This window comes from Ovis canadensis, chromosome 7 (assembly GCF_042477335.2).
Source record: "Ovis canadensis isolate MfBH-ARS-UI-01 breed Bighorn chromosome 7, ARS-UI_OviCan_v2, whole genome shotgun sequence".
NCBI classification, from domain to species: domain Eukaryota; kingdom Metazoa; phylum Chordata; class Mammalia; order Artiodactyla; family Bovidae; genus Ovis; species Ovis canadensis.
The window spans coordinates 102,655,823-102,672,202 of record NC_091251.1 but is presented as its reverse complement, the minus strand read 5'-3'; the positions used below and the strand labels follow the sequence as shown (position 1 = coordinate 102,672,202).

Genomic DNA, 16,380 nt, shown 5'->3' with positions numbered 1-16,380 from the left:
GAATAATTTAGACTGTTTTGATGATGTTAGAGTGAGGGCAAAAGCAGCTCTCTTAATTCTTTATCTGGGGGTTGGCTCTTAACAGCTGCTACTGGCACTTTAACAAAAAGAACAGAGCAAGAGGGCGCCGCCTAAGGACTCAGGTGCCCGCTAATCCGGCCTCTTCCGGGAAAGTCAGCCGCAAGACCAGTCGTAAGGCATCATGGGAAATGCAGTTTCTCCTTGTGTCGCTCTCTCCTAGTAACTCCTTGCTCTTAGGCATGAGGTGGACTACAACTCCCAGAGGGCCAAGCGGGAGCAGCGGGGCCCTGTACCTTCGCCGCGGCTGGGCGGCTAGTTCAAGTTGCCATAGCTGCGAGTCTGGGGAGAGCGGAGTCGGTTGCGTCGCGGCGTCTGGTCAGTTACACCTTCTGGGGTCGCCGGTGGCCGCGGGAGCCGGGTGGGGCCTCGGCAATGATCCGGCGTTAAGGACCTGGGGTCCTCTTCTAGTTCAGGTAGCTTCCCTCAGCCGCCCCTCGCCCTTTCCGAACCACTTCCCTGTCGTGTCTTGACGTTTTGGGTCCCGCTTCCCCTGGTCCCGGGGGTCGGGAGGCCGGAGCTGCGCGGAAGCCCTGGGCTGGGGCTGGGGCCGGGGCCGGGGGCGGGTCGGGTCTGTGGCGAAGCTGGGGAGACGGCGTGCCCGGCACCCCCACGCCCCGCTTCCCTCGGCATGCGTGTCCACAGCCAGGTCCTGGTCAAGTTATACGGGGAGTTTGAACTTGGTTGTCCTCTTTTCGAGAGCACAGAGCGTCCTGTCGCTAGCAGCTGTGAAGCTTTGAGCTGTCAAAGAGGTCGGCGTCCTCCTGGCGTGTGCGTTGCCTGGCCTGGGATATAATTGGACGCTTCGTACCTGTGTTGGAGTCACAGAAACTTGCTACCCTCGGGAGCCCTGTCTATATCAGCGCCTGCCTTCCTTTGCCAACATGGACGTTGCCTCAGCGTCAGCTGTTAACAGTCCCTTCCAGGAGTTTATTTCCTGTCATCACCTGAACATTGAATTCCAGCTGCTCCCTCAGCGGTTTGATGGAGCTCAGTCGCTTCTGCGGACATTCTATAAAACCGCTTTGCAGCCTTATGCCAAGTATTATGTCAAGTATCTAGCCCCCAGGGAGGGCTCAGTGTTTGTTACTTTTTTTTTGATTATACAGAGCTGTGCCCATAGACACACAGTGTAAGCCACACATGCAAGTTTAAATTTTTTTAGTACTCATACTAAAGTAAAAAGGAGCTGGTGAAATTAAATAATTTTTTTGACACATCCAAAATGTTTCCACTCTCAACATGAAGTCAGAACGAAACTGGAGATATTTCACATCCTAAAATAACTTAAAGTGGACTAAATGTTATGTGTATTTTATGTGTATAGCACTTTAGCCACTTTTGGCTAGTGACTGCTCTAGTAGACAGCATAGCTAGAAGATTAACATTTTGGTAGTTTCATGTTGGCACAGAAATTTGTGTGTGTCCATGACTCATAGAATGAAGGTTGCTGTTTTGTTGAAAGAGTTGACTATGCATCATGCCTACGTCCTGTCCCACTGCATGACCTCTGGGTCACTTCGAACTCTCTCTTAACTGTTTATTTTGACTAAGAGAATACTTTTTTTTTTTCTTTTGGAGTGATTTATAGATGTATTCTGATCTGCTTTTTATGTGGACAATTACCAATTTTCTGGATAATTTTCTATGGATTCTTACAGACTGCTTTGAAAGGAGTCACAAAGAATTGAGACTATTTCTATCCACAGATCTTAGAACCAAAGGCATTTTATTTTTACTTATTTAATTGCTGTACTAAGTGTTGGAAGAGCTGGACAGTTTATAAAGTATTTCTTTTAGGAGTGCTAGCATGTAGTTCATTTACTGGCTTAGAAGTATGTTTGGTCCATTAAATTCAGAAGTAACATGTTAAATTCATTACCTGCCTTAGTTAATTTACCCACTAATAGACTTAGGGATAGTATCTTTGGCTAGACTTGGGCTACAGTTTGCACTAAGGGATGGCCGGGGATGGGTGGAAGTCCCCAGCGAGGAGTATGCTGGGTGGGGATTGGACATGAAGAACTCCTGTGACTTCAGTGGGGCATTTGCATGATCCAAGAAGCAATTTCTCTGTTCTCTGATTTGATGTGACTTATTCTCTGCCATGCACACAAACTATCCATAGGGTGAGCTTATTTTATCATTAATTGCTTAAAAAACTTTAAGGTTGTAGGTGTGTTTTACTCCTTGTTTCATTTATCTGTAGGTGGTTTGGGGAAAGTGTAGGGGCAACCAAAGATCCTCCACTTGACTAGGCCTCTTGCCCTGAACCTCATGAAGAAATGATAAGAGGCAGACATACGTGCCTAAGAAGAGCTCTGAGCTCAGAGGACAGCAGCCTGGAGTTTGGGGGGTATGCTTTGTAAGTATGCTTCCTCCCTCCTTGAGTTTTTGAGATGACACATTTTTGTATATTTATAGTGGAAAGGAATATATCAACAAGTAGACCTTTAAGGGGCCGGAAACCCCTTTCTAACATGCAATATCAAAATTAAATAGGATGGTTGTACATGCAGTATTACAAAAATTAAGGGGAACAGATTGGATACCTTAATGAAAGTGATAGCGATGCACCTGTTTCCATTAGACAAGTATTTGAGAATCTTTTTGTCTCAGGCACTATATTAGGCACATTTTACATGTTTTATAGGTTTATTTCCCTGGTGGTTTAGACAGTAAAGAATCTGCCTGTAATACAGGAGACCCGGGTTTGACCCCTGGGTTGGGAAGATCCCCTGGAGAAGGGAAAGACTACCCATTCCAGTATTCTGGCCTGGAGGATTCCTTGGAGAGAGGAGCCTGTGGGCTGCAGTCCATGAAGCAGCAAAGAGTCACACATGACTGAGCGACTGAGCATGCATGCACATGTGTGTATACACACACACATATATGTATATAGTACATTTATTATACCTCTGTTCATTTTATAAATGAGATTTAGATAGACTATTGGATTCGCTTGGATTCTGGAGCCAAAAAAATGGCCTTCATCCCCAGGGCCTCTGACTCCAAATCCCAGCTGCGCCCACTACAGGAGGCCGCATTGTGATCTCTGATTGTCCTCTAGTAGAGTTTGATTTATATTTAGTATTTTTAGATTGTGTATCATATAAGCAAAATTTGTTGTTATTCATCTCTTTAAATGAAGGGGGTTCAAGGGGTTCTAGTATCTTTCTTAGTTTTTTATCCCCAAGATTTAATGGCCTTTATGGTATTATTGAGGTAAGAGGTCATTGTATCTATGATTTCAATTGAATATAAATGTATGTATGCAACATGAATTGTCATTGATAGTCAGGAGAATAGTGTTAACTCAGGCTTTGCATCGTGGGTTTAGAATTCTGGACACTTTAGCATTTTCGTGTTGCATTTTGATAGAGGGCACTTAAACATGTAGGGAAGACTCACTGGGGCCCTGTAAGAACACTTTGTTTAAGCTATATGTGTGAAAGGTTCTTAGAATTAACGAATATTAGAGCTGGAGTGGCTTGGTAGGACAATTTAGTCCCAAAGTTTTCAGCCACAGTCTTGACACAGTTGGACATAATATAAAAATAACCCACAGTGGATTCACTATTAACCATGTAGTAATGTCACTGGGTTGATTCTAGTATGAAATGTTTCAATATAGTCATACTATTCTAGTAGTGTTTTTCTTTCTTGTAATAATGTATTACAAGTTTTTTCTTATCTCTTTTAGCTGCTACATAGTTTCCCAAATGGCTAGATACATTTATTGTATCCCTAATCAGTGGACTTGTGGGGTTTTTTTTTTTTTTTACTATTATAAATAATTCTTCAATGAAGCTCTTTTACCTGATGGCTCAGTGGTATAGAATCTGCCTTCTAATAAAGGAGACGTGGGTTCGATCTTTGGGTCGGAACGATCCCCTGGAGAAGAAAATGGCATCCCACTCCAGTATTCTTGTCTGGGAAATCCTGTAGACAGAGGAGCCTGTTGGGCTACAGTCCGTGGGGTTGCAAAGTCTCGGATGTGACTTAGTGACTGAACAACAACACGTAAGATTTATATATACGTTTTGTAATACATCTTGTGTTTTCCTAGGATAATAGTCATAGAAGTAGACTCGGGATCAAAAGGTGTGTATTACTTATTTTTACTTGACAGATTGTTCCCTAGAAAAACTGTCTTAGTTAATATCTTATAGCAGGGTATGTCCTTGTGAACACTGGTGGTGAGAGCTTTTGTTCATAGGTACAGAACAGATAAAAAGGAATATCATTATTTTAATTAGCTGTTTTTTAATTAGTGAAATATAGTATCTTTCACTTTTTTTAGAGCCATTTATGTTCTTTGAATTGTCTGTTTATCTTTTGTATCTTTTACTACTGGAATGTTCTTTTCTTCTTTTTTTTGAAAGATGATAAATTCTTTGGTTTCCATATAATGCAAATATTTTTCTAAGTTTTAACTTTCATTTTCTAATCTTGTTCTGGTGTCTTATTAATAATTATGAATGATCCTGAGTCTTATTAGGCCTTTGTCGGGATATTAACACCTCCTGAAATTTATAAAACTCTTATCTTAAAGTGAAAGGTGCTCAGTCATGTCTGATTCTTTCCATGGACTGTATAGTCCATGCAATTCTCCAGGCCAGAATGCTGGAGTGGGTAGCCTTTCCCTTCTCCAGGGGGTCTTCTCAGCCCAGGGATTGAACCCGGGTCTCCCTGGTTCAGTCACATGCCATTGCAGGCGTGTTCTTTACCAGCTGAGCCATGCATGGTGTTTGCCATGAGACAGGTGCTCATGAATGAATAAACTCACAGATGTATGAATTAAAGCTAAACCTGAATTAGGCTTTTAATGAAGAGTGACTTGTGGAAGAAATGGACTATAATTATTATTTAGAAAACATAAGATAATTTTATAGATTGTAGGAGGAAGAAAAGAGCTTGATCATGGAAGAGTGAAGGTTTTAAAATGACAAAAATAGGTTGGCTTACTAACAGCAATTGATACAGTAAAACAATACTGAGAACGCACACTGATATTAGTCCAGGTAACTTGGAGTGTGTACAACTTTATAGTACAGATAAATAATAATTGAGGAATGTAGGTAGCTGCAGATTGCAATGAGAAAATGATTTGTAATAATTCAAGCAAACCTTGTAGGTTTGTAAGTTTTAACCATTGAAATGAATTTTAAATTATTATCCTTGTTTATGAGACATTGTCAAGTATTCACATTTGTGCTATTTTGCAGTTCAGTCCATATTGTTTGAGAACTCAGTTAATATAGCCCATGTACCACAAGAATTATTTCATCCAACAGTTAATTAATTAGAATCACTAATTGCAAAGTCGTGTACTTTGAAGTTTGTCTCTGGGTTAATCAGTGTAATAAGGGAAGTTTAACTGTAAATTCATTAAAATTGTTCCAGCCACATGTCAGGCACTATGTTAGATGCTGAAATACATCTGTGAGCAAAGTTAATGGACTCTGTGATGAGATTTAGTCTAATAGGGAGACAGACAAGTGAACAGCCAGTTAGCTCCTCTGGGCTGTGAGGAGGTGGTCCAAGGTGGGGGCAGTGAAGAAAGGTTCTCCAGAGAAAGTCTCCTCTGAACTGAGACTTGAAGGAAAAGTAAGAGTTAGCCAAAGGAACTGGAGTGAGGAGAATGTTCCAGGTGGTGTATGTGGCAGAGGTATGATGGTGAGATGAGCATATTTGAGAAATTCAAAAAAACTTTCTGTGGCAAGAATAATTACATTTCATGGACATATTTAATAATTGTATTGTTATAAATATAGACTTATAATAATGCAGAGGGTGAAAAGACTATATCTGGCTGGAAATGGAAGGCTTCTCTGAGATTGTGTTTGACCTATACCTGGAAATTTTACTGGAATTTAAACAGGTGGCAGTGGTCGACAGCAGACGGCATTTTCACGGCATTTCAGTTGAAACCTAATGATGCCAGTGAGGGATGGAAGTGGTAGGAGAATGTGGTGTACATAGTAGCTAAATGTAGGCCTTATGTTTCTATGGTTCATTTGTTAAGAAAAGGGTGTCTTGATGAGGGTCTTGAATTTCTGATTCAAGAACCTAGACTCAGTCACATGGGCAGTGGAGTGTCAGTGCAGGTTGAAACGTATGGAAAAAGACGCAGAGTTGGAGAAACCATTATGGTGGCTAGTAATGAGATTAGAAAAGTCCTGAATTCTGGATGGTGCCTGTGGTGATGAGAAGAGAGACATGATGAATTTGGGCCTTGAAGAAAGGCTTGTGGCTTGGCTCTGCCATTGATTGGAAGCTGTGTCACCTTGGGTTCCTTAGCGTCTTTAAGCCTCTCAGGTGTAGGTCATGATGACAGCAGTACTTACCTTGTAGGATTATTGTCATACAACAGTCTGTGATATTAAAGCATTAGCTAGTCAGCATTATTATTTCAACTTTTGTTTTTTGAAGGTTTTTGAAATTGAGATTCTTAACTGGCGTTTATATCCATACATGTGTGGTGGTTTACTGATTAAGTGTAGTTGGTTTTATATGATATTGAGCTGTTTTTCATTATAGTTGGATTCCTTTCTAATCCTATATCTTTAAAAAATTTTATGTATACATATAAAAACCTTACACGAAAAAGTTTATGGTACACAGTTCATTCTAATCACCTTTTAAGTAATTTTAGAAGTTTTTTTAAAAAAATAGTATCTTGGAAAGAATACTTGTTACCTCCTTTAAAAAATAAGAATAAAAAATGAACTCTTGAATAAGCATATTTATAAATACAATGAAAGTGTATTTTAGTTAATTTTATTAACTAATTATTTGGTTAATAACTAATTATTTAGTTAATTACTATTAACTAAAGAGTTAAAGGGAGATCTAAAGATATAAAGTAAAAGTAGAGTTGGGGAAGAAAGAAATATGGGACTTGAGGAAGAGTGGAGGACAAGAAAATACTGTTTTTTTTTTTAAAGTTTATGTCTTTAGGATATGGTTTCTGAAAAAAAAGAATGCCTGAAAAAGGTTGTAAAGATTCCTAGCAAGAGATAGGATTATTTAAAAGTCATCTTAAAAGAGCTGTAGAAAGTTGGACTGATAGCAGAACATAATTAATACTTTATTATCTTATGCTGTATTCTTTATATAAACTATTAGTTCTGAGTAAGTGGGTACGCTTGGAATAGTCTGGCCTTAAATGCTCTGGTTGTATGTATATAGTGGGATAATTGAATCATAAGAAATATGGCGAGGAAAGACACACATACACAGCCCCAACATTTCAGTATGTTTGGAATTTAAATGATGGTTTCACATCTAAGAATGTAGTGGAAGAGGCAGTGGCTAAGAGACAGAAGATGTAGGTTCTAGATCTCTTAATGTAGCTTTTTATGAAAGCAATCGTGGATAAGTATTTTACTCAAACTTTTTGTTCCTTTAGGAACAGAAGTAAAGGGTTGTAATTATACCAGCTTTATAGGCTTCAAATAGAGAGCAAAAGAGAAAATGCTGATGAAAATTCTTTGTAAGCTATAAAGCAGTGTGCAAATTTAAGGTATAAATAGCAATAAGAAATATTTCCTTTCCTAAAAATTTGTAGTGTTGTTTTGTTCACTAGGAAAGTCAAGAGGAATTTCTATTTCTGCTTTAAAAACTAGCAGGAAGGAAACAAACAAGTTTTATAATACACTTAAGAAATAGCATGTTTATTATGAAAACTTAATGTTACATGAACAAATAAATAGCCCCAAATGATATTTATGATGACTCTCTCAAAAATTGGTGGCCTGTCCCTTGTTATATCAATTGTTAATGCTTATTTTGTGAACCCTAATATGAATTTATCCTTTTTTGCTTCTACTGTTAGATGCCAGTCTGAAACCAATTTGTTTTCTCAAGGAGAGCAGGCTTGAGAGGAAGCCTCAGGAAATTAACCATCTTCTGAACCAAATCAAATGACTTATTAGTAAACTGTGTGTGTGTGTGTGTGTGTGTATCAGTTAGCCTTTGCATAATAAATAAATCCTGGCAGGCATATAGCAGTGCGCTTTTTTTGTCTGCCTATCTTGGCTGGACACGTTAGTCTGGGCTCAACTGACTGGTCCGCTGATCTAAGCTGGAGGTCGTTGGGGCAGCCATGTATCCCACACCTTCCAGTGGGATCGTCTTTGTGTGTCCTGATGGTGACGCAAGAGTTATGAGGGGAGCAGGTTCCAGTGTGTAGGCCCATTTCAGGTATCTGTTTGTGCCCTGTCAGCTGAAATCCTGTTGGTCAACTTAGGTCAAATAGCTGAGCCCAGAGGCAGGGAGGGTAATTCCACCCATAGTGGGAGGACTTACATCTTGGGGAGGTGAAGAGTTGGAGCCAGATTATGCAAGCAGCACTTTGTTCTGCATTTAATTTCTTCTATATACCAGAGCGGGAGAACATCCTGAGTGGTCTGCCAAAAATCAAGTCCTCCTGCTCAAGGCTTACTTCTTGTTCTGGTTTTGTAGTCTATAGGCTAATATGGAAGCTGTGTTACCGGATATCCTTCTGGTCTGTAGAGGGGAGCATTGTCTCTCGAGCATTTAACCTTGATTGATTCTTTCACGGTAGAATTGTTCATTTTTAACTGGGGAATGAGGCCAATAAACTTCCTTTGTCTTGGTTCTTTATCCAAAGTAGGATTGCAAAGTCAGCTATTAATCAGGTCCTACGCCTGGTGGGTATTGCAAGGGCAAGCAGGAGGGAGCATGACCCACTCATGACAGCCACTGTTTACAGCTGCGTTGCCATGGGAACAGTCTTCCCCAGTGTTGCCAGATCTTTGGAGTTTTCAAGAGAAACTGGAAATTAGATTTTTTTGGTGAAGTCTCTTTGTTTTCAAATTGAGGTTTTAAGATAGCACAATGAGGGCTCTGTTAAATATGTATCGCTTGCCTGGATTTGGTCTGTAGTTCTCTACTTTTCATCCCCTGATTTAAAGAGAACGGTGTTAGGAACTCAGGGATTCTAGCTCTGTCTTTGTCCAGGCTCACCTCATGTCCATTTTCTGATAGTTTGGGCCATTATTAGGGGTTGTGTCCACACCCAGAGGGCTTCATTATTGTCTACTTTGGGAATAGTGTAGTTTGTCTTTACTCTTTTTATCTGTTAGCAAATAGAATGCCATTCTAGGGCTTAGCTCCAAGTAAGAAATCCATCTTCTGTTTGTTAGCATCCATTTCTGTCTGCTATCTTTTTTTTCCCACCCTTGGGTTTTTGTTGATTGTTTTTATCTTGACATGTTTTACTTTTAATCTAATTTTGTGAACTGCCTCATTTATTTTAGGAGTGTGTGTAGGTGTATGAGTCTGAAATATCTGTGTCATTCTTCTGGTGAGACAGGGAAAGAGTTATTAAGTAGCTTTATTTTCTTTTAAAGCCTTGCTAATTTTTAACAACTGGCATACATATAATTAAGCGGCTATTGGTTTTGTCTCCATGCCTGAGGAAACAGTAATTTTGTGTGCCACGCAGGCTTTTCCAGAAATGCCCCTGCCACCTGCTTGATGGGTGCTGATCCAGTGACTCTGCCCTCTTACTCCCGCAAGGGGAGCAAAATGGAGCCTGGGAGCTGAGTCTGTCTGGTGTCATCCATGGAGTAGAGGGGTGGGTGTGTGCATGTGTGTGAGAGAGAGAGGAAGGGAGGGGGAAGAAGGAGGGGGAAGGCAGAGAGGAAGGAGGGAAATGGATGGTAGCAACAGGAGTAAGTGGAGTATCCAAAAAAAATGAAACCTAGTATATTCGCAGTATACATATGTATATTGTATGCATGTGTTCATGCTCGATCATTCCCACTCCGTGTGACCCCATGGCCTGTAGCCCGCCAGGCTCCTCTGTTCATGGGATTTTTCAGGCGAGAATACTGGACCGGGTTGCCATTTCCTTCTCCAGGGGATCTTCCCGACCCAGGGATGGAACCTGAGTTTTCTGCCTTGATTGGCAGGTGGTTTCTTTACTGCTGAGCCCCCCCCGGGAAGCCCATATATATGAATATATGTACATATATGCATAATATATATTTAATGTTAATTCTCTAGGTCAGAAGTTCTCAACTGAGAGTGATTGTAGCCACGCACCTCATCTCTGTCTGAGGGGACATTTAGGAATATCTGGCTGCTGCTGCTGCTGCTAAGTCGCTTCAGTCGTTTCCGACTCTGTGCGACCCCATAGATGGCAGCCCACCAGGCTCCTCCGTCCATGGGATTTTCCAAGCAAGAGTACTGGAGTGGGGTGCCATTGCCTTTTCCAAGGAATATCTGGAGACAGTTTTAAATCTATGCTCTGATTGAAGGATGGGAGAGCTCTGAATGTTTGTCTCTTCCCTTGCTCCTCTGAAACGATGCTTTTTAATGGACTCTCGCCTCTTTGTCTCATCCATCTGCCGATCGCCTCATCTTGTAGATGGGTGGAAAGATCCTGAGCTGGCCCGCTGGCGTGTTGTCATAGCACCTAGCTCATCGAGTGCAGACTTCCTACAGGTCTTTTCCTCCCATCGAGGACTGTGGCTTAATCACTTTCCTCTTTCATTTCTAATATGGTGACAGTTCAGTGGATGGTGAGAGCATGCATCTGTTGTCTCTCTCCGATTCTCTTCCTGTTACATTCTCTCTTGACTTAACTGAGAACTGACTGCTGGACAGTAGACTTGGATCTCTCTCTTTATTTTATTTTTGTCTTTTTGTGAGGAGACTAACAGCACCTGTTATGTTTAATTTTGTTCCCCAGCAAAGGATAATAAATTCAAGTAGTAACATCACAATAAAATGTTTAATTCTTCAGGAGCAGTTCAAGGTGCACTGCAAGTAGCTCCCTCTTTTGTGTCTTCACTTAGGTGGTAACAGATGCAACTGAGTAGCCTAGACATCCTTAAGCTAAAGATTTGGTGTGAGATCTCAAGCCGTCTGTCACCTGGGAAAAGGTCCCCACCACAGGGAGCTTGGCTTGGGTGATGGGCAGGTGATGACTTGAGGTCTGGTATGAGATGACTCAATGAATGAATTTGAGCGAACCCTGGGAGATAGTGAAGGACAGGGAAGCCTGGCGTCCTGCAGTCCGTGGGGCTGCAAAGAGTCGGGCATGCCTTAGACTCTGGACAACAATTCTTGATTTATTCTCAGTCCGTTGGATCTCTGCTGAGTGCCAACTATGTTATTAATAGAGTTCTGGGCCTTGGGGTGCCAACATTGAATAAGTAGAGTAAGTGTCTCCCCTCATGAAACTTACGTGAGGGCTGGAATAAAATCCACGCTTCTCTCAGCCTGACCCTCTCCGTGAGCTGTCCCCAGCCTGCTTCTCAGACTTCGTCCCGTGATGCCCTCCTCCTTGGTCGCTGTGCTCCTGCCTTTTGCTGTTTCTTAGACACAGCAAACACCTTCCTGCTTCCTGTGTGATGCATCTGTTCTGTTCCTCCACCTGTCTAGAATTTGGTTCCCTCCTCATGTCTATGTGAAGTTCCTTCTCATCATTAAGCTCTCTGATTAAAACAGCCCTGTGCTGACCACTTTTCTCTAAAAAACTCTCCCAAACCAAGTTATTCTTATTTTTAAATTTTTTAGTTGTAATTTTATTGGCTTTCAGTGTTGTGGTTAATTGCAGGTGTACAACAAAGTGATTCAGTTATACATATATTCATTCTTTTTTAGATTCTTTTCTCATGTGGGTTATCATAGAATATTGAGTTCTCTGTGCTGTCCAGTAGGTTAGGTCTTTGTTGGTTATCCTTTTTTTTGGTTACAGCTCAAGAGTTTTATTTGGTAAACAGAGGATAGTACACCCCCTGCTAAGGCATGAGGGTGGGCCAATCCCAAAGGAGAAGCCGGTTGTCTATCTTATATGTTATGGTGAATAATATATTGTGAACTAACCATACGTTATGGTGAGTGTGTGTGTGTGTGTGTGTGTGTGTGTGTGTGTGTGTTCATCCAAAACTCCAGACTTATCCTCCCCAACACATTTACCTGTTGGTAAGTGACTTAGCAGCAGCAGCAGCAGCAGCAACCAACCATAAGTTTGTTTTTTATATCTGTAAGTCTGTTTCTGTTTTGTTCATTTGTGTCTTTTAAAGAAATGAGATTCCACATGTGAATGATACCATACGATATTTGTCTTTCTCTGTCTGACTTTACTCAGTATGATGATTTCTGGGTCCCTCCACATTGCTGCAAATGGCGCTATTTTATTCTTTTTTAAATGGCTGAGTAATATCTTATTGGGTATACGTACAACATCCTTATCCATTCCTCTGACAGTGGACATTTAGGTTGCTTCCATGTCTTGGCTATTGTAAATAGTGCAGCAATGAACACTGGGGTGCATGTTCCCTTTTGGATTATGGTTTTCTCTGGATTTGTGTCCAGGAGTAGGATTATTGGATCATATGGTAGTTCTGTTTTCAGTTTTGTAAGGAATCTCCATGCTCTTCTCCACAGTGGTTGCACCAATTTACATTTCTATCAACAGTGCAGGAGGGTTTCTTTTTCTCCAGTATTTATTGTTTGTAGACTTGTTGGTGATGGCCATTCTGGCTGGTATGAATCGATAACTTCATGATAGTTTTGATTTCCTTTTCTCTAATGAATAGCAATATTTGAGCATTTTCTCATGTGCCTGTTGGCCATCTGTTTGTCTTCTTTGGAGAAATATCTGTTTAGATCTTTTGCCCATTTGATTGAGTTGTTTGTTTTTCTGATATACAGCTGGATGAACTGTTTGTATATTTTGGAGATTAATCCCTTGTTGCTCCCTTCATTTGCAAATATTTTCTCCCGTTCTGTGGGTTGTCTTTTCATTTTGTTCATGGTTACCTTTGCTATGCAGAAGCTCTTAAGTTTGATTAGGTGGCATTTGTTTATTTTTGTTTTTATTTTCATTACTCTAGAAGGTGGACCCCAAAAGGTAATGCTGAAAATAATATCAAAGAGTGTTCTGCTTTCCTGTAAGAGTTTTATAGTGTCTGGCTGTACATTTAGGTCTTTGATCCATTTTGAGTTTATTTTTGTGTAAGGTATTAGAGAATGTTCTAATTTCATTCTTTTACACATAGCTGTCCAGTGTTTCCAGCACCACTTATTGAGGAGACTGTCTTTTCTCCATTGAATATTCTTGCCTTCCTTCTCATAGACTAATTGGCCCTGGGTGTGTGAGTTTACCTCTGGGCTTTCTGTCCTGTTCATTGGTCTATATTTCTGTCTTTGTACCCATACTACCCAATCTTGATGACTGTTCAGTTCAGTTCAGTTGCTCAGTTGTGTCAGACTCTTTGCGACCCTATGAACCACAGCACGCCAGGCCTCCCTGTCCATCACCAACTCCCGGAGTCCACCCAAACCCATGTTCGTTGAGTCGGTGATGCCATCCAGCCATCTCATCCTCTTTCGTCCCTTTCTCTTCCTGCCCCCAATCCCTCCCAGCATCAGGGTCTTTTCCAGTGAGTCAGCTCTTCACATCAGGTGGCCAAAGTATTGGAGTTTCAGCTTCAACATGAGTCCTTCCAGTGAACACCCAGGACTGATCTCCTTTAGGATGGACTGGTTGGATCTCCTTGCAGTCCAAGGGACTCTCAAGAGTCTTCTCCAACACCACAGTTCAAAAGCATCAATTCTTTGGTGCTCAGCTTTCTTCACAGTCCAACTCTCACATCCATACATGACCACTGGGAAAACCATAGCCTTGACTAGATGGACCTTTGTTGGCAAGGTAACGTCTCTGCTTTTTATTATGCTGTCTAGGTTGGTCATAACTTTCCTCCCAAGGAGTAAGCGTCTTTTAATTTCATGGCTGCAGTCACCATCTGCAGTGATTTTGGAGCCCAGAATACAATGATGACTGTAGCTTGTAGTATAGTCTGAAATCAGGGAGTCTGATTTCTCCATCTTCATTTTTCTTTCTCAGTATATTTTGGCTATTTGGAGTCTTTTGTGTCTCCATATAAATTGAAAGTGTTTTTGTTCTAGTTCTATGAGAAATGTCATTGGAAATTTGAAAGGGATTGCGTTGAATCTGTCAAAGCTATGGTTTTTCCAGTAGTCATGTATAGATATGAGAGTTGGACTATAAAGAAAGCTGAGCACTGAAGAATTGATGCTTTTGAACTGTGGTGTTGGAGAAGACTCTTGGGAGTCTGTTGGACAGCAAGAAGATCCAACCAGTCCATCCTAAAGGAAATCAGTCCTGAATATTCATTAGAAGACTGATGCTGAAGCTGAAACTCCAGTACTTTGGCCACTTGATGTGATGAACTGACTCATTTGAAAAGACCTTGATGCTGGAAAAGATTGAAGGTGGGAGGAGAAGGCGACAACAGAGGATGAGGTGGTTGGATGGCATCACCATCCAACTCAATGGACATGTGTTTGAGTAAACTCTGGGAGTTGGCAGTGGACAGGGAGGCCTGGCATCCTGCAGTCCGTGGGGTTGCAGAGTCGGACATGACTGAGTGACTGAGCTGAACTGCATTGAATCTGTAGAATGCCTTGGGTAGTATAGTGATTTTGACAATATTGATTCTTCCGATCCAGCTTTGATCTTACATGAATTTGCTAAAAGCGTTTGAGGAGATGGTGTTACAGAGGAGGACTGATGTAGAGAAGACGGGTGCAGGTGATAATTACTTGTGCATGGTAGCCTCTGCTGGTGTGTTAACTTTTTCTCTTGAAGGATGCTGCAGTCGCTATTGAAGCAGTGAGAAATATATTAAAATTTTTGAACTTGGTTTGTGGCTCAGCTTAAAATACATTCCCTAGCTGCCCCAATCCCCTTTAAATATCAACGTCATTACCTTGAGGACAGCTGCCTTGGACAGGGACGGCTGAGGCTCTTGGAGGCCACAGAAGCAATCAACCTACTTAACATGCACCAGTCAGCCTTTGTGAAATATCACCCCTGATGCTGGGTGCTTATCTTTTATGGAACAGCTTGCAAATCCTAATTGTTTTAAACTGGCTCTGAGGAAAAGAGACTTGAGAATCAATAAATTACAGCTCTCATACATACAAATGTGCATCATTATAATGAAGACAGTCTGATGGCTCTTTAGGTCAAATAACAAAGGAGGTGGACTTGAGTCTGTAGACTCACTGCCAGTCCTCTTATTGCAGGGTTGAAATTGCAGGGCTGAATGCAGTTTTTATTCTCTCACAATATTCAGGTTTGCATATGGGCATTCATTTTTGATGGATAGATCCTCAGTGGGAGCGAATTGATGAGGGGTTCATTACTTGCTCTGGTGGCCGTATGTCTTCTTTATAAGGTTCATTAAGACAGAAGCAACAATATTTATGCCTTTAAATACTGATGTGTTGGGAACAGCCAAATAAACTATTCCAAGAATGGTACCATCTGTTTTCAGACCCAGAGCTTTCTCTGTGACTCTGGAGACTTTCGCCCAAGGTCACCCGTCTTAGATCTCTCTAGAGTCTTGGGAGAAGCTTAGAATCTGAAAAGCAGACAGCGTGAGTAGTCCTGCTTTCTCATCAGTGATAAATTGTACCCGGAGGTTTAAGCTGCAGAGAGTATCTGTTCCTCTTTGGTGGCTCAGACGGTAAAGAGTCTGCCTGCAGTGGGAGACGGGGTTCCGTCCCCGGGTCGGGAAGATCCCGGGAGAAGGAGATGGCAACCCACTCCAGTATTCTGGCCTGGAAAATCCCATGGACAGAGGAGCCTGGCAGGCTACAGTCCATGGGGTCGCAAAGAGTTGGACACGACTGAGCAACTTCACTTTCTTTCTTTCTCCAGTTAAAGGAAATGCCTGTCACACATTTAACCAGGATTTAGGTGATTCAGCTCCTTTAAATTGTTCTTTAATCATTCTTCAAATTTAGCAGTTCTTTCTTCTTTTGTCTATAAACGTCATGCTGAGATTTCTTATGCTAATGAGAATGAATTTCTAATCCACCTGAATTTTTTTTCTTTTAACTCTTTAAAAATAATGAAGATTTTTTTTCTTGAGCATACTAGGTGTTTAAATTCTTCTTTGGAATTCAAATTGCAGTAGTGATTATTATTCATGGACCACTTTAAATTTGTTTTATTTAAACACATTTTCCAGGTTATCAGTCTGTTCTTAATCTGCTGTCTCTGAAGGAGATCTTTATATATATATATATATTTTTTTTTTCTTTTAAACATTGATTTTCTTTTTCTTTCTGATTATTCAATCATTGTAAGAAAATTCAGGAAGTATAAGAATGTTTAAAGAATAGAAATCTACTATAAACAACATGGTGAATATACTTCTGTTTTCTTCTCCCTTTGTCATCATCCTTTCCTGTTCCTCTGAATATGTATGTGTGCACGTGGGTGAA

General features: G+C 40.9%; 1 protein-coding gene across 8 annotated transcripts in view; it reads left to right on the top strand.

Annotated features, from left to right (window-relative positions):
* Positions 1 to 267: 267 nt before the first annotated feature.
* The window catches only part of CEP128 (centrosomal protein 128), a 456,691-nt gene continuing 440,578 nt past the window's right edge, over positions 268 to 16,380 (top strand). For 3 of the 8 annotated variants that reach the window (XM_069595218.1, XM_069595214.1, XM_069595222.1), the window contains exon 1: positions 281 to 494. The gene's annotated coding sequence lies outside the window, so the exon portion shown is untranslated. Of the gene's footprint in view, positions 495 to 2,287; positions 2,444 to 16,380 lie in introns of all 8 variants that reach the window. The other 5 variants (XM_069595215.1, XM_069595217.1, XM_069595219.1 and 2 more) reach the window with 5 other exon arrangements.